Source organism: Perna viridis, chromosome 12 (genome assembly GCF_037379345.1).
Source record: "Perna viridis isolate PV_CMFRI_1.1 ecotype Kerala chromosome 12, ASM3737934v1, whole genome shotgun sequence".
Lineage (NCBI taxonomy): Eukaryota > Metazoa > Mollusca > Bivalvia > Mytilida > Mytilidae > Perna > Perna viridis.
Genome location: NC_142456.1, coordinates 121,642 through 141,669, shown reverse-complemented (window position 1 = coordinate 141,669; position 20,028 = coordinate 121,642). Strand labels below are relative to the sequence as shown.

General features: G+C 33.8%; 2 pseudogenes; one reads left to right on the top strand and one right to left on the bottom strand.

Annotated features, from left to right (window-relative positions):
• Window positions 1-14,582: 14,582 nt before the first annotated feature.
• LOC148600664 (uncharacterized) lies at window positions 14,583-16,180 on the top strand (annotated as a pseudogene).
• Window positions 16,181-16,625: 445 nt separating this feature from the next.
• LOC148600663 (uncharacterized) lies at window positions 16,626-19,537 on the bottom strand (annotated as a pseudogene).
• Window positions 19,538-20,028: the final 491 nt, after the last annotated feature.

Genomic DNA, 20,028 nt, shown 5'->3' with positions numbered 1-20,028 from the left:
TGAACGACGAAGAAACCTTAACACCAGATGACAGGCTGAAGTTGGCCCCAAAACATCTTCATACCTAGGTATAAATTTTCATTTGTAAAGTTTTACAAAACCAATGGCTGAAAAAGACCCCCGACAGAAAAAAAAATACTGGGAACAAAATCACCGATTTAGTTAAGATGAGTCATCAAGTTACCCAAAAAGAAAAGTCATGAATACGAATTGTAAGAAGTTACTCATTTGTAAAGTCTTAAAACAGATGGTCCGTCTTGAAGTATAAAACAAAACTACCATCTTTCATTTTCAGTGAATTGGACGATTTATATCCATCCCGTGCAGGCCCGGGTGTCAAAAGAATAGGCCTGCAGCAATGCTAAGCTTGTCGTAAGAAGCGACCAAATAGTGCTCAGAAACCTATCCTGGGGCTAGGCGCTCTGCCCACAGAGCAACAGGGTTGTGTGCCCCAGATGGTGTAATGGGGTATCCCTGGCGTGTGATATGTTGGGGTTGTCAGGTTATAATACAGAAAACATTACCGCAAACCATAGTGGTGCACCGTGTTGGGAGAGATGCCACGTTCCTCGCACGTCAAAGAAGCCTGCTGTGGTATTCGATAGGAGTAGGAACCTTTGCGCTCCGCCACAGGACGCTAAATTGCCCGACCCTACCCATCCCCCCATTTTCTAGTGGCAACCGAAATTTCTCGACCCTATTGTCGCATCCCTTGTTTCTTTGCATCATCATTCATGTTCATTTTATCATCCATTTCATGTTCATCGTCTGAATATAGCTGAAATATTGCTGTTCGGACGTTTAACACCAACAATCAATCAATCAATCAATCAAACGATTTACATCCTACAGGACAGAAAGGATAACAATAGAATGACGGAAGAACTAGAATTTTCAATCGGTTAGTAGTTTTTACAACACCCAGGCAAGCAAACATAATATATTTTTTTTTCACAAAAATGTTACTTTGACCTTGATTCCCTTGATTTCTCTTTGGCCTTTCTTTGCAAAAATGTCACTATTCAGATGTGATAGTGCAGAATAAATGCTTAACGTGAAACTGCGAGATAATTTACATGATCATGTTTTATAACTCAAAATATCTGTCAGATACATTAGGCATCTTTAGCATTGCCGGTCATATGTTTTATACAATGTTAACGAAATGGTATTGATGCCTTTTATAAACAGAATCAATTTCCATTATATAAATGAATAAAAAATATTTATAAAACGTGACGGTCTTTTACATCATGCCGTTTAAATCTGAATGATACGGGAAATTTTATTTGTAAAGCTGGGATAAACTTCCCATTGTATGGGACAATGGGGCAATGGAGAATGGGGTATGGGGAATGGGGTATTGGGAATGGGGTATATAAATAGGGCAATAGATAATTTAAATTGGTTAATCAAACAAATTGTTCTGCCTTTTTCCGCAATCAACGTACATATCATGATTCTATGACAGCAGTTTTAAGATTTTTTTAAAACTTGTTTTAGAGTAATTCTTAATGATTACAGGTGTCGTAGTTCACGATTCATTGACATTTGTTTGTATTTAGTACATTTGTACAATATTTAATTTCTGGTGATTATAGATTAAAAATGTTCGTCCTCCTACAATTTGAAACATAAGTCATATTTGAAAATTCGTAGTGAAATAATTTTGTGTCGGAGACAATCGCATTATTTTAATTGAGTAATAATAACAAGACCATTTTTAAGAAATAAAATGTTGATTCATTTTCAATTTGCCGAAGAGTAATTAAGGGAACCAAGGTTATAGTGTTAATCAAAAGAAATATGTCATTTGTCGCAGCCCCGAAAAGGATAATGATATTTCCATTTTTGATATCTTAAACAATGAATTTAGACCATTATTGAAATTAAGACTGTTCGCAAGATAAACAATTAGTAAAAATGTCATTTTTAAGAAATTGAACAGAAATTAGTGTGTCACAGCCACATATATGATGCTTATTTTAAAAATCATAACATTTTAAATTATAATATCAAACAATTGAGGTACTTTCAAGTGTTACCACTCATTAAATTTTCAAAAATTACAGCAATCCACACAATGCTTGTATTAACAATTTTAACATTTTATACAATAGTTTTAGACTGAGAGGCGTATTAACAGTGTTCGGACGCATACACTATGCAAAAATATATTATTTAGAAAATTTTGGACTAAAATATGAGTGTTGCAACAACCAACCGGATACTAATATTGCCATTTTTAATATTTTAAACAATAATTTTGGAACATCATCAAAATTTAAATTCTTCGCACACTTACTATTTGCAGAAATATATCATTTTTGAGAAATTATACTGAAATAATGTGTCGCAGCCACACATATGATGCTTATTTTGACATTTTTGACATTTTAAACAATAATATCAATCCATCATTGAAATTAAATTTGTTTGCACTCATACAATTTACAGAAATATGTTATTTTGTGGAACTGTCCTGGTCGTGACAAAGAAAATACGAAAAGCTGTTTTAAACTGTCATACCCCTGGACAGTTCCTGTCATAAAATTTGTCTATTCAGTTTGACGTATTTTAGAGCAGGAATTCCGCGATTAATAAAAAAAACTGTGCGACTAATGTTAATTAGCAACTCCGATTAGGAAAAAAAACTCTTCATTTCAAAATTTACATTGAATTTCCAATTATATAGAGCTCGTCTTGATCATCGCCCCACAATCACTCGATCGTTGTTCATATTCCAGTTTTCGTCGATCACGGCTCAATGATTCATCATTTGAAAAGTATTATTGTTTACATGTATACTTTTTTTTTACATTCTGTCATAGACCTGTAATTAAATTAAATTATTCAACTATAAAATTAAAAATTATGGTTCTGTTCTAAACGTAAAATCAATAACAGATTATTTTCACATGCTTGCTTATTCTCACGAAGTGCAAGATTGACAAGGTATTTTTTGAGTGAAAGCTACTATTAAATAACATCAGGGTCACACATCATTCTACAAAATGTTAACATCGACGATTTACCATTAAATGGGTGACTGATACCTAAATATTTCGGTCAAAATTCTTCCAAATGCCATTTTAGTGACGAATATTAGAGTGAGCCCGTCCAATTTACCTTTATGGTCTTCTATGTGGAAAATCTGTTAAGGAAAAATTTTAAAGAAAATCTGTTGTATTCGAGTCTATATTTTTTAAAAGAAAACAAATGACAAATTTTCCGTTGGACGATCATTCATTTTATCATTCCCACAAAATCTCTTCTTTGTTAATGTAGAATAATGAAAGAAATCAGTGTAATTTTTTGTGGAGAAGAAGAGACTTACCATCACACATGGTTTTAAATGGCCGTCACTTAAAACGTTCTGGGATGGTATCGACAGGACATTATTAAAATGTAATATGAATTTTGAGATAAACTTAAAATATTTTGTTTTTGGATTTTAATTTTTGATAAAGTGTATTTTTACTTTAATCATTTTTTTCAATTCATAAATCGTATTGTGTATCCGAACAAAAAAAAAATGTGAATACAATTTTTAATTTAAAAACAAGAATTAGAATTGAGGAAGAATCGTAAATTTTGGTTTTTTTTTAAGAAAACTATTAGGATTGTATGTGATTTGGACTTTTATTTTATACTACGGCTGACTAATGTTCTGGTAAGTCTGTGGAATACACAAGAAACACATTGAAGGTTTGCAAAAATTGGTGATATTGTAACAAGCAATTGTTTGATAAATATTTATTCTGTTGTTTCAAAAAAAAGATTGTTAAAAAAACGGGGATTTGATACATCGCATCTACCGAAAAGGACTTGAGATAAAGGATACTACAAACAATGTGAAGTTAGCCTCATATCTTGACCTACACTTAGAAATCGATGGTAAAGGAAAACTATTGACCAAACTTTACGACAAACGTGATGACTTTTCATTCATAATTGTCAACTTTCCTTTCATCTGTGGCAACATCCCTTCGGCTCCTGCGTATGGAGTTATCTTATCACAACTCATGCGTTATGCCAGAGCTTGCCGAAAGTACGCAGACTTTTTGTATCGCGCTAGAACTCTAACAAATAGGCTTCTGGAACAGGGTTATGTTGCTACATGATTGAAGTCATCACTACAGAAGTTTTATGGTCGTCATCATGAACTCGTGGATCGTTATGGTGTATCCATCAGCACCATGAAAACTGATTTATTCAACGGGTAATAGTTTGTTTGTCTACCCCGGATTTGACTTTTTATGAATAACTCATCGAGTGTTTCTAGAAAACCAGAGGACGCTTACCCTACCGGTGCACCTGGTCCATGCTCCTAGTTTTTAGTGGAGTCCGAGTTGCTCATTTACGTTTGTTACTTTGTATGTATGATTTGAGTTACTTTATGTTCTTTGTTGTGCATGTCTGTTTTCCATGGCTTGTCTTTGTCCCTGGATTACATTCTTTTAATTACCGCTGTAACCTTGGTTCCCTTGATTACTCTTTGAACGTTAGTTTTGTTTTGGAAAATTATTTAACCTGAACAAAGTTTAAAGCAATTGAGCTCATAAGAGTTATCTGAACACTTTAAACCTAGGTATGTGGCATTTTTTATGCCACGACAATATCAAATTTTCTGATCTGTTACTTTTTACATCTATAATTGCCTATAACTAATATACCGCTAGATGTCTCTTAAGATACAAATTTTATTTTTCAAGATAGCCACTTCCAAGTTAGTTGACAAGCGGTTTTATTATACACTTGATATAGGTTGTTGTTTTTGTTCGTTTTCCAACAATATCGAACAGGAGACAGGGCCAAATTATTTCTTTATTTAATATGCACCTTCTTTTGTTTTTGTTTCTTTTTATCATATCTTTAAATATAGCTGCCAATATGAGGGACATGTTGATAGATCCTATGGATTTGAGATTATTCAGTCAAATAAAAAATATTTCTTATTCTAATTACAGCCCTTTTGTCGAAGTATTTGCAAAAGAAGAGTCAAACTGTATTTCAACCTGACCGATTTGAATTTATAAGTTTTACGTGTTCTAATATTAACAGTTTTATTTGCAATTACAGCCGAACTCTAACCTTATATAATATCAATGCAGTGTAGCAATAAGGAACGCATCAACTGTCAAATGATTTGAAATCTTTTTTCTATTGGAGATTTTGGTTTCAGTTTTGCCTCGCAAGGGTATTTAAAAAAAAAAAAAAACAATCAAGGGAACTAAGATTCAAAGGGTAATCTAATGGTTTAATTTGCAATTGGTAGGTTTGAAAAATGTTATTCTATAATTGCTACAAATAAGATTGACTTTCAGAATAATTTTGATAGATACATCATTATTTGTTGTTGATGCATTAAATTTGATTTTCAACGCATGTCTTGTATACTTATAGATTTAAAACGATTTCTATGGCGACGAAAGAATCTAGCAAATTTTTCTTCTTAGTGTTAATTGTGATGTGTATCCCATTTACTGTATTTCTCAGTATAATCCTTAAGGACATCACCTACAATGCAAGATACATAATTACAGAAGATTTAACAACAGAAACTTACATCCAACGTTTTAATGATAACAAGATAGTTTATGATAACATGACGTGGACAACACCTTCAGCTTTCAAGATAGTCTGTGTCGCAAATGCAACTATTCTTAATCCATCTGGATTAGTCTTCAACAAATCACAACCCTTTACCTTCAATAAGTGGTACTGGCGTAAAGATGAAAATAAAACAAAGCTGTCAAAATCGCCAAAAATATACAATGTTATGGCTTTCAGTCTAGTACAAATTTATAGTCATGTTTTTCAACATATAGTTTTCGACAGTTTATCGCGTGTAGTGTTATCTTGTAAGTGGCTTACGCAGTATGGTTGGATTGTTATTGTTATAACGAATAAACTTATGGGAGAATTAGTAAAAGAAATGTGTGACTTAGACATTGACAGGTTTCATGTACTTACTACGACTACATCATTTTCCTCAATTTGTGTACCTTATTTTGAAGTGAGTGACTTACAGCTGGGAGAAGTTCCACCAAATTCAATGACATCATTAGGATCACAAACAAAAGTCGGAATAGATATACTTTATATTGCTAGAACACACGGAACCAAAAGATCAGTTTTAAATGAGAAAGACGTTTTGTCAACAATAACAAGAGTGTGGCCAAATGTTAAAGTCGTTTATCCTAAAAATAATTGGAAAAAAGACAGGAAAATCTTCGAGAAAGCCAGAATTATAATTGGACCGCATGGTGGTGCTTTTAGTAATATGATATTTGCACCAATTAATACAACAATTATTGAATTTTTACCTTTGAAATCTTTCAAACGTCTTAATAAGCTCGAAAGACCGTGTTTTTTAAAATTAGCATATGCTCTGACATTCAAATATTTTACTGTAGAACCAAAAGTGTATTTCCACTTCTATAGACCCATAGTAGTGTCAATACCAGAACTTGAAAATGTTTTAAACGTAGCAAATGCATCTTTATATACATAAAGGTGTTTTAGTTTCATCATGTAATACCTTTCTTAACAACTTATGTTCGGATTTTCAATACATCTGTTATCGTGGCGTAACCGTTAGTGCTAGTTTATCACAAAATTGAATATTTATTCTTATGTAGTACGGGAATTATATTGCTAAGTTATTACGATATGATTAAACGGAATTCGCACACATTTATTTCAAGAACAAAAGCAATCGTTAAGAGATAAACAACATGTTTTTTTACATAAAAATGTCTAAGAGGTGCAATCGATAAATGCAATATTAGTTATCATTTTTTCATCGCGCATAGATGAAATTATAATTTTAAGAACTGATGCTTATAACTAAGATTACCTTCAATTTTAGTTGCAAAAAAGCGATGCTTCAATGCAGCATTCCAATGATAACAAATTATACTCCTCTACTTGCTGACCTATTCCTTCCACCAAAAAGAACTTGAGATAAAGGATACTACAGACACTGTGAAGTCAGCTTCATATCTTTACCTACACTTAGAAATCGATGGTAAAGGAAAACTATTGACCAAACTTTACGACAAACGAGATGACTTTTTATTCAAAATTGTCAATTTTCCTTTATCTGTGGCAACATCCCTCCAGCACTTGCATATGCAGTGTTCATATCACAATTCATACGTTATGCCAGAGCTTGCCGAGACTACGCAGACCTTTTGTATCGCGCTAGAATTCTAACAAATATGCCTGTGGAGCAGGGTTATGTTGCTACAGGATTGAAGTCATCACTACAAAAGTTTAATGGCCGTCATCATGAACTCGTTGATCGTTACGGTGAATCCATCTCCGCCATGAATACTAATTTGTTCAACGTTTCATAGTTTTCCTATCGTCTTTCGTCTGCTCCGGACTTGACTTTTTCTGAGCAAATCGGCAGGTGTTTCTAAAAGACGCTTATCCTACCGGTGCACCTGGTCAATGATCCCAGTTTTTAGTGGAGTCCGAGTTGCTCATTTACTTTTGTTACATTGTATGTATAATTTTAGTTAATTTATATTCTTTGTTGTGTATGTCTGCTTTCCATGTCTGGTCTTTGTTCCTGGATTTCATTCTTTTGATTACCGCTATAACCTTGGTTTCCTTGATTACTCTTTCAACAGAATAACAATATAATCATACTAGAACTAGACATTAAATCAGATTGAGTTACCTCCCTTAAATTGCAAATTTAAAGTGTAGCTACTAAGGGTTTTTTAAATCGGCTTTGACTACCCATTTCGGGTCTCGTAATGACGGCTACATTTGGTGGGCTCTAAATCATAATTATTTTTTCTATTTTCTTTATCATAGGAAGATAGATAAATAAATATATAAATAAATAAATTGAAGGAAAACTTTTTTAATATATTATTAATAAAATGATTTATATTGTAATTTAGGATAAATAAAGAATATTCATGAAAAAAAAAGCCAATGTAGATAAATGAAGCATATGATAATAAAATCTATATAAATAATTCAGTAGTTGGTTCTTTACAAGATAGCGTTAACCTAGCTGAAAAAAAAGATAACAAACCGATTTTTTTTAACTAAGTAATTTTAAAACGTTACACTAGACATTTATTTATTATTTTTTTAATCAAAGTGATATATGTCAATATATATGAAATGGATTATTATAATAGAAAATTACAGAATAATAAAGGCACATTTATTTGGTTGTTATCGACCTCCTAGCACAAATATAAAATTAAGGCAAAATAAATGTCCATAAGTTCTAAAATTTGCTTGTCTTTTATAAATGTGAAATAATGTGTGTGAAACTCAGCCAAAATTAGACAATCATCTTTGCCATTTATAGTAACGTTAAGGCAAATGTGTTATTTAGATGTTCTTGTTTTTTTTTTTTTTTTCAACGCGAACGAATCACACCGTATTAATCATTTCAGTTCAACACGTCTTGGGATACATTTGCGTATATAGGTCAAGGGTCGTATAATAAACAAACGTGTCAACTTGCCTTAAATTAAGTCACAACCCTGTTAATTTGTCTGATGATGATATTAAATATATCGAAGCACCTTGCTTTATCTAAATTAAAAAGAAAAAAACATTGAGAATGCCTAGACATATTGTTTTCTTCGTGGATCTATTTTCCTTAGGTCCTGATTAGGTAAACGTACAATATCGAAATAAAACGCTGGGTTACTTACAGATGTTTCATCTACGTAAAAATCGCTTTCAAATGAAGGTGGGAAGGCATTCACTTAGTTTACCTAACACCTAATACATTTTCCCCCATTCTACACTGACTGTGAAGTTATGTGTTCATTTTTCAAACGAAAATGAATTCTCAACATGTAAAAACTTCGAACTCGTGGATAGTTACGGTGTATCCATTTGCGCCATGAAAACTGATTTGTTCAACGTGTCATAGTTTTCCTTTCCTCTTTCGTCTACCCCCGACTTGACTTTTTATGAGCAACTCGGTGGGTGATTCTAAAAAAAGGACAGGACGCTTGGTCCATGCTCCCAATCTTTAGTGGAGTCCGAGTTGCTCATTTACTTTTGTTACTTATGTTTTATCTCAGTTACTTTATGTTCTTTGTTGTGTGTGTCTGTTTTTCACGTCTGGTCTTTGTCCCTGGATTACATTCTTTTTATTACCGCTATAAACTTGGTTCCCTTGATTACTCTTCCATTTAATAGAACTAAATCAATCTTCATTTTATTATAATTTGAGATTTAACGGCATTTATGTTGTTGGGGGCTGTCTTAAGTGATATCTGATTTTGCTTTGGTTTTGTTTTTGTAATGTCCCAAAAATCTGTACTGCTGTGGAAAATTTCCCCGCACGGAATAAGTTTTTAATTTTTGATTTTTTCTTTTGATAGATAAATGTCTCATTGAATTAACTGATATGTTTATATTGCCGAACTTTGTGTAAATAGGTGTATTTTGAACGTCACAAAGAACGTCCTATATCCTGGTGTCATCTGTTCTTGATATCATTTCAATGTTATTTACCTGTTTGTTGAACAAATAGCTGACTAAATAGCTACAATTTGAAAGTCATTATAAGAAATGATCTTTGTTTTTATTTTACTCAGAATATTGGCGAGATTGCATGTTTACATTGTGAGAAAAACACTTTTAGTTAGGTGACCTACACTGTATTAATGACTTCATGGGCACTACGTCATCAGTTCTCGATAGGGATATGACTTTCTGTATGGAGGGCATGACAGAAATAATTTGGAAGTGAAAATAAAGAAAATAAATAATTCAATATATTTTATTGATATTTCATATTTTTATTTCAAGGGTTCATCTATTACTTCCAATGAATGTTATAATTGATTAACTTTGATATGGCTAAAATTCAATCATATCTTAGAAGGCTATTCGTATTATAATTCGCCCAAAATTAATAGGATTTTCATATAATTGCTCTTCTTTATCTCTTAAAACATTTATAACGTAATGATGTTTCTGAATGTTTTCAGGTAAGAGATATTAATATACGACCAGTACTGCGCACCATACATTTTTTTATTGACATAGCCATGCTTATATCTTGACTGCGCATGACCGCTGAATATATGACCTACCACTTTCAATAAAATTTGTTTACATTCAAAATGTGTGTTGGGAGAGGAAGGCGCTTAAAATATGTGCTTTTTGTGGTTTAAGAGATAAGTTAAATTAAGGGGTACTAAAGTTTATTGGAATTACACATACCTTTATACGCAACATACCGAATTCAAAGCTCGATAGAAGGAAGGAAGTGTTCAGTTGGTTAATTCTTTGTGAAAAGACCACACATGCAATTTCGCGTTTTATGTCATATTGCTTATGCACATAGCTATCGAGAACTCACGACTATCAATAACAGATGAATGCACGATAAAGATAATAGTGTAAATGATGCGCCACATGCTGCTATTGAAATATATCAGAGCATATCTTTATCAGTATGCGTATTGTCTTACAAACGAACGTCCTAGATATTAACCCGGTCATCACTAGTTTGCCAATGTTTACATTCAACTTAACGTTAATTCCTGACCAAACTTAATACTTTTAAGGTATGTGTCAAAGGGAACAACTATCTTCTGACTAAATAAAGACATTTATTGTCAACAGTTTACAATTATTTTGAAGTGTGTATTTTCCATTTTTCATCGTCATCATAGTTGTATGAATATTTTGATTATGTGATGAGTACTTAAGCTGATATTTTGCATTGCATCTGATCAGGACATTTATTTTTAAAATTTGGAGTCCGAGTTGCTCATTTGCTTTTGTTGCTTTGTATGTATGATTTGACTTACTTTATATTCTTTGTTGTATGGAAAACAGACATACACAACAAAGAACATAAAGTAACTCAAATCATACATACAAAGTAACAAAGGTAAATGAGCAACTCGGACTCCACTAAAAACTGGGAACATGGACCAAGTGCACCGGTAGGGTAAGCGTCATTTGCTTTTCTAGAAACACCTGCCGAGTTGCTCATAAAAAGTCAAGTCCGCGGTAGACAAACGAAGAAAGGAAAACTATGACCCGTTGAATAAATCAGTTTTTATGGTGCTGATGGATACACCATAGCGATCCACGAGTTCATGATGACGACCATAAAACTTCTGTAGTGATGACTTCAATCATGTAGCAACATAACCCTGTTCCAGAAGCTATTTGTTAGAGTTCTAGCGCGATATAAAAAGTATGCGTAGTTTCGGCAAGCTCTGGCATAACGTATGAGTTGTGATATGAACACTCCATACGCAGGAGCCGAAGGGATGTTGCCACAGATGAAAGGAAAGTTGACAATTCTGAATGAAAAGTCATCACGTTTGTTGTAAAGTTTGGTCAATAGTTTTCCTTGACCATCGATTTCTAAGTGTAGGTCAAGATATGAAGCTGACTTCACAGAGTCTGTAGTATCCTTTATCTTAAGTTCTTTTGGGTAGATGCGATGTATCAAATCCCGAAATTAGGATTGTTTAAAGATAATACGTCATCCATATAGCGGAAACTGAGATTGAAGTATCTAGCCAAACGATATTCTTTCTCTGTGATCAGATCAGCTATAAAGTCAGCCTCATAAGAGTGAAGGAATAGGCCAATAAGTAAAGGAGCACAATTTGTTCCCATTGGAATGTCGACCGTTTGTTGAAAAACACGTCCACCACACTGGACAAATATTTTGTCGATTAAAAATTCCAGCATTTAGTAAACATCTTCCTCTGTATATTTGGAAGATGATTTGGAATTATTTCTTATAAAGTAGGAGGAATCTCTACCAAGAACTATATGTTTGTATCTAGGTGTACCATCTGTTTTGGAAAAACAACGATGTATAATGTTTTTAAGTCGGAATTTTAACTGAGTATGTGGAATAGAAGTACGCAGTGTTGAAAAGTCATAGGTTTAAATGATATTATGTCCAGATAATAGTCTTGAACTGATTGTCTCCAAAAGATCTTTCGAATTTTTCAGGATCCATATTGAATTAAAACCACTACGGGAGTAACAAGTTTTGTGGTAGGACTGCAGACCCTCTTTGACAGTTCTGAGTATAAAAGTTAAAAGTTTTGAAAGAGGTTTTGTGGTACATTTTGCAGATCCAGCTACGAAACGTTGTTTGTATGGATTCTTGTGAAGTTTAGAAAATCAAGTGCATAGACCGTAAATCACAATCATCTTCCTTGGTAGAGAGACCAAAAGAGGATAGCACAGACTTATGGTTTTCCACAATCTCTTCTTTGGAGAGCGTGGTAGCAGTGTAGGTCTTATCACTGCTATTATTTTCTACGTCTACCTCTGATAATACCTAAAACATTTGATATAAAACGTTTTGCAGACAAAAACAATGTTGTTTTGGGCTTTGTATGCTGGTACGACAACATATTTGTCATGTATAGTAGACAATGTTTTGCTACATCGGGGTCTTTGAAAACTGATGTAGCCTTGGCACTCATTGACCTACTTAAAACTTTCATTCGTTTCAAAATTAAAGACCCCACGGCCTTTAACCACTCTGACAGAGAATCAATGTCTTCTTGTTCTCGTTTTATCCATTTTCTTGCATAGTCCTCGACGGCATCCATAAGAACTTTAAAATTATAATTCCAATTTATGGAGTACGGTACTTGGGACCTTTAAAAAGGATATTACGCAGAGATTCGTTTTCGATAATGGTTAAATCTCCCGTAACGACGTGACCAGAAGGACCATATTTGAATGGAGAGGTTTTGCAAGAATAGTCAGGTGGTCTAGCCTCAATCTCGAGGTTCTGCAAAAGCCTTTTATGATTGAAAATTGTGGATGCGATGGGTGAAGTATAGGAATATGAAATAATTGGTATGGATTTGTCTTTGAAATATGGGGGAATTTTGTTGGTAATGTTTTTGTGGTGGAAGGTGTTAGTCAAATTAATTGCATCTATACCTTTGTTGACAAACGGTAGAGGAAGAAATGATCGTTTTTCTTCATCTTGACTTTTCATACAAACTGGTTTAAAGAGTCTGTGGAAACCAATATCCAAAATGATGGCAACAAGTCTGTATAATGATTAGGTGGGGTCAGAAACAGGAGTGTCAAGACTTGTTTTGTGAAGGGAGTGTAGTAGAGTTGATAAAATGTTGATAAATTGTCGGGAATTTGGTGATGTTAATTCACGAACGATGACCGCACATTCTTTTATTTAATCGTCCTTGCGTTTCTCCGACATATATTAAACCACATAAGTTGCATTCTAATCCATATATTAAGTTTGTTGATTTGCAACTTAAGTCGTCGTGACTTCTTGTATGGAAGGTTTTGTTTGTAAGGGAACTGGAGAAGTAAGGGTCCGTTATAAGAATAATGCATGTTTTGCAATTTTTAATACCACATTTTGATATGGTACAATGTGGTTTGTCATCGTTGTAGTCAAGTATATCGTTTAAAGTGATGGAATATCGTTTGATAATTTTACAATAGTGATAATGTTTGTACTGGAATAGATGGTCTGCATAATGAACATGTGAATGGGTACTTTTAGTTGAATTGATCAGGGCACTTTCCATACCAGATGTGAGTGTGCTAAGATTCCCATCCGGGGACACCACATACTTACAAGACAACAGAGTGTCTGATCTTCTGTCAGGTTCGGACCTTTTTTATACTGGGCGACGTCCGAGCCAGTTTTTCTTTCATTCCTCTTGTAAAAACCATTAATTTTAACAAAATGTATTACTGGGTTGATGATACCCTCGGGGGCAAAATCCACCAGCAGAGGTATCGACCCAGTGGTGTGAAAGAGTAATCAAGGGAACAAAGTTTGTAGCGGTAATCAAAAGAATCAAATCCAGGAACAAAGACCAGACATGGAAAACAGACATACCCAACAAAGAACATAAAGTACCTAAAATCATACATACAAAGTAACAAAAGTAAATGAGCAACTCGGACTCCACTAAAAACTGGAAACATGGACCAGGTGCACAGGTAGGGTAAGCGTCCTCTGAAACATGGCCTTTGAAGGGGCTCACTATTGGTAGTATCATTAATTTTCTATAAAATAAAATTATTTTTTTTTCAAACATGAGGGAGACCCTGGGCCCCTCCTGGATCTACCTCTATTTTTCAACATTATAAAATTTTAATTATAGAACACATGTAAGAAGTTTGGTTCCACAGGTGCCCACTTCCTGTTTTTAAGAGGACATACATTTTTAAAAGACTGAAAACATCTTTTACAAATGTATTTAAAACGTAAAAATGTGTGATTGCAGAATCGTTATAATATTGTTTTTAACAATTATTCACAATAATGTTATTATAATGTTTTTCAACAACATTTTTTTCAAAACAATCTAAGTTATGAATATTTTAATGCAAAAGTTGCATTCACATACAACAAGTTTAACATGAGATAAGAAATTTGTAGAGTTCTTTATATTTTCTAGACAGAGCAATAAACTAAACGAAATAGGGAAGTTTCGAGTTACGTCTATACTGGAAATTTTCGGTTTTAGAATTGACTAAAGTCACGTGATTTTATAAAAAAAAAGTTCAGCATAACAACTTCCGGTTTATTAATGAGGACGATGGAAAATGACAACAGACAAGTTCAAAGTTCAAAAGCGTACTGGTGTGCAGCAGAGGGGTGTAATTCTGATAATAGAAACACAGGAAAATATGGTTACATGGCGGGTGTTGGAGTTTTTTCCCTTCCCCACCCAGATCAAGGCACCTAAATTGAGGAAAAAGTTGTTGGAATTTGTTAGGCGTCAAAACTATCAGCCCAAAAAGTCACATCGTTTGTGTTCCAAACATTTCGTTGAAGGCAGACCAACACAAGAGCATCCTTACCCAGAACTTTTTGCCTACAATAATAAAAAACAACACGAGAATGTACGATCTGATAGAAGCATTAGGAAGTTGGTATTGTCCAGAGCTCAGCCTAAGTGTCTAAAGAAATCCACAACTGTGTGTGAACAAGTACAGGAGAAAATAAACATGGATACTTTTTATCATTGCAGTGAAATTCCTTCTTCAGAGAGTTAGCAGTTTTTTTTTGTTTGTTGGGGTTTAAAGCCGGAGCAGCAATATTTCAACTATATTCAGGTGATGAATATGAAGTGGATGATAAAATGAAAAATGGGATGGGACACAAGGATAATGGGGTCGAGAACTTTTTATTGCCACTGGAAATAGAGAGAGGTGGGTAGGGTCGGGCAATTTAGCCTCCTGTGGCGGCGCCCTATGGTTCCTACTCCTATCGAATACCACAGTAGGGTTTTTTAACGTGCGAGAAACGTGGCATCTTTCCCAACACGGTGCACCACTATGGTTTGTGGTCAGGTTTTCCGAATTTTAGCCTGATAACCCCAGCATATAACACGCCAGGGGTACCCCATTCCACCATCAGGGACACACAACCCAGTTGCTGTGGGGGCAGAGCGCCTTAGCCCCCGGCTATGGTTCTGAGCACTATTTAATCGCCTTTTACGACAAGCTTAGCGCTGCTGCAGGCCTATTCTTTTGATACCCGGACCTGCACAGGTCTATTATATAACATTAAATGAAGTTAAATATGCATTTGTACTTAATTGTCAGTTTTGATACATGCTGTACACGTGTTGTGAACAGAGGTATACCTGTATCTGAAAACCTCAATCTTACATGTCTTAAGATATAGAATAGTGGTTACTTCTGACAAGGGAATACCTTGTACTCATTTTATTTGTAACATTAATGCACTAGTAAGGTGTGTAGTTATTTTTGAAATTAAAAATCTAAATCTTAGAATCATTGAGATTAAGAGGAACATGATAAGGAATTACTTTCTATAAATTCAAAAAGAAAAAAAATGTTATCATTAAAACATGCTTCACCCAATTTTTATTACAACACATTTAAAGTTTTAGTAAGTACAACTCCGTTAGGTGCATTCAATTTTATTTCTGACCTGTGGGGCAAAATATATCAGATAGATTTATTACGGAAAATAGTGGCTTTCTTGATATCATTCGTCCAGGAGATGAAATTATGGCAGAGGTTTTACCGTAAGAGATCTTTTATTAGACAGGCGAACTCTGGTTTTCCTCTTTTTACAAGGAACTGTAAATGGGGTTAAGGTCGTCAACTTACATCAGCAGAAGTAAAACATACTAAAATATTGCTTGTCATAGAACTCATGTAGGAAGGGCAATACCGGGATTGAAGAAATTTCAAATGTTATCAAGTGTGTTTCATTTAAAATATAAACCACTGGCCAATCAAATGGTAAAAGGAGCTGGTTTTTTTTTGGCAACCTTGACAAACCACTTGTGAAGTTATGCTACATGTACATCTAACCTTGTGTATTTGTATGTTTTTTCAGGTTTTTTATCATTATTATTTGAACATCGTAAAGAGTTACACATTTTCATCAATTGTGCGTGCTGTGGTTTTTACGCAACTAAGGTGTACTTTATGTTACTCCCACTATAGTTTTTAAACTATAAAATTTGCATATTAATGTTAATGCAGGTAGAGACATGTTTTAGTTCCATCCTTTTGCCATTGATAATTGAATTTCAAGAAAAAGCTAATATGGCTTCAAATTGACTTTTTCAAGAAACTCAAGAAAGGAATAAAACATATAATTAGTATAGCATACTGTATGAAGATGCATGTAGATCCAGTAAAAATGTACATGTAAGTGTCACATTCCTGCTCTGATAACTTTATTTCAAATTAAATGCTCACATTCATATTTATTTGTTAACATATTGTGAATGTACTCATGAAAGAACTTATCAAATTTGTTTACTATCTGTTGAAAGAATTCTGGGTCAAAATAAATTCTGTCGGAAATCCATGACTTCTTTGTATAGAATATAAAATCACACCAGTTCACTTGACACACACCCATCTGTTCTTGAATTTGCACATACCAGGAAGATACATTTTTTTAACTTAATTGTATGATTTTCATCAAAATAAAGATGATATTTATTGTGACTTTGGCTGCAAGTTTCTTCTGGAGTCAGATCGCTATACAAGTATGAGCACTTAATTTCAATTATACATTTACAAAAGGCTCTAAGAATTGGTTTATTTGAATTAACAAACGATCCACACAATGAGAGTTTAGCACATTTATGCTCTGTTTTGTATTTCTTGAAATATAATTGTCTTACTATGGGTTTACGAGTTACTCCATACTCCATAGATGTAGATTTGATAGGTGTATTTTCAGGGTTCAAAATCTGCTTGGCAATATAGTTATCCAAATTATCACCAAATTTGAAATGCATAACAGATGCAAACAATGAAGCTGTTATTCTTCCCGTTCTATATAGAAGCCAGTCAGTATTGTTTGCTGGCCCTCTTGTTCTTTCTTTAATTTTGTAATGACATTTGAATTGTGATAGGACAGGAGTAAGTCTAAAAATTCAACATTATTATTTTGATTTTCTCTGCAAGCTGTTTGATAGTCAGTGGAATTTCTTCTTCTTTCGTTTTCACTTTCATCACTGGAATCAGAGAGAGTATGTAAAAAAACAGACTGATTACTTTTACAAATATTGTAGATGCGTTTCTTTATTTAATGATTGGTAAAAACTGCTCTAACTGAAGGTTGATAACGTTAGGTTCAACTGGCATGGTAGCTGTAGGAACAGTTCTAACATCGATATGATTTACAGTTGATGGTTTTGACAAATTTTCTTGGCTAATTTCAAATACATGGGATATCAGTTCCAACTTCAGTATATCTGGCTTTGTTTCTGCTTGAAAAAATCTCCAGCGAAAGGCGAAGGGCGGTACAGTGCTTACATGAGAAAAAAAAAAACAATACAAATACAATTTATGTCCATATATAAAATATCCTAAAATGTATACATACTTTTACATGTACATGTATGTATCATTAGTATAAGTGGATCTGAAGGAGCAATAAGGCCACTGTCATGGAAGTAATTTTTTTCAAATACATTTTTATGTAATACCCAGCAGTTTAGCTAATTAATTTCTCAAGTGAATTTATTTTTAGCAATGTACTATATGATGTAGTTTTCTTGAAAAAAATGGGGCTCCTGATTTGGCCCGTTTAAGTCTGCCACCGTATACACTAAGAAATTATGCAAGGCGTGCCTGTATTAAAACTGGCAGTTTTTGTTATGTTTGAGAACAAGGGGCTAGAAACTGGTCTATGATGATTTCATTCCTTTTTGGTGGTCCTTTCCATTGCAAAAAGGTCTAATGTACATGAATTATAATACAGAACTTACACAACACATTTACAGCCTCCAATCAGACTTGACCAGTACCCAGGTTGTGTATGGCTTTTCTGACTGCCTTGTTTCTGGTATGCAGCTGGACTTCACATACATAAATTATGTGTTAAATATCTGTGTGATTTCTACATTCTGTACATGGTTAGCCAAATGCAGTTTGTAACCAATATCATCTTTCAGAGATGCCAACCTATCTTCACTTCAGTTACTATTCTTCATCAAATAAATCAGAACATCATAAGGCTCTATCATTAGAAGTGTTCTGAAATCAGTGGACCAGTTTTGGACATCGTTTATGTTAGATAAAACCACTTATGACCCCATTCACCTGAACTGTTCGTCGTGTCATGTCCATATCGTGATAATTGTCTGCTGTTGTTATCACTTCCAAGTCTAATTCCATAGCTGTTTCACCCAAACGAACCAAACCCGACCTTCTGTACAATGAACATGAAATACCTCTGTCCATTAAATACGATTTCAGTTCGGATACTAGCATCCGACTAAAATTTCCAGCAAAGCTTACGCGAGACATTGACATTGTTTACGTTGACAACTATAAACCGGAAGTAAGGGCGCTGAACTTTTCTATCGGCTAATATACGCAATGCTTCTCCGAATAAGAGAGGTAACATAACTCGAAAGTTCTTTATTTCAAAGATAGGTTTTGTCAATTCACATATTTATCTACATGCATCTGAAGCAGTGTACATTTTCGTTCTTTGGTTTCCTAAAAAAATATTAATGGTATAGTCACAATATAAAAACCTACAGTAGTTATAATTAAAACTAAGGAAAAAAATATCCATACAGATGCGATCACTTCTAACCTCTCTTAAATTCTGTCAGAATCTGTCAGGAAAACTGTTATACGACAGTAGTTAGAACAGACATCCTGACAGATCCTGACAGGTTCTGACAGAGGCTGTCCTGGGCCAAGACACATTTTGCCCTATTCCCTGACAGATCCTGACAGGAACTGTCCTGGTCGTGACAAAGAAAATACGAAAAGCTGTTTTAAACTGCCATACCCCTGGACAGTTCCTGTCATTAAATTTGTCTATTCTGTGTGACGTAATTTAGAACAGGAAGTCCGCGATTAATAAAAAAAACTGTGCGACTGATGTTGATAAGCAACTCAGATTAGGAAAAAAACTCTTGATTTCAAAATTTACATTGAATTTCCAATTATATAGAGCTCGTCTTGATCATAACCCCACAATGTCTCGATCATTGTTCATATTCCAACTTTCGTCGATCACGGCCCAGTCAGTCATCATTTAAAAAAACAATCATTGTTTACATGTATCATTGTTTTTTTAACATTCTGCCTGTCATAGCCTGTAACCTGTAATTAAATCGTATTGTATATCCGAACAAAAGAAAAAGAATGTGAATACAATTCTTAATTTAAAAAGAAGAATTAGAAAAGAAGAAGGATCGTTTAATAAATTTTGTTTTTTTAAGAAAAGTATTAGGAATGTATGTGATTTGGACTTTTATTTTATACTACGGTGACTAATGTTCTGGTAAGTATGTGGAATACACAAGAAACACCTTGAAGGGCTAGAATAATTGTTGATATTGTAACAAGCAATTTTTGGCAAATATTTATTCAGTTGTTAAAAAAAAACAATTGTCAGTTTTGTTTTGGAATGTTATCTAACTTTAATATAGTTTAAAGAAATTGAGCCCATAGGAGCTATCTGAAGACTTTAAACCTATGTATGTTTTGTTCCACGACAATATCAAAGTTTCTGATCTGTTA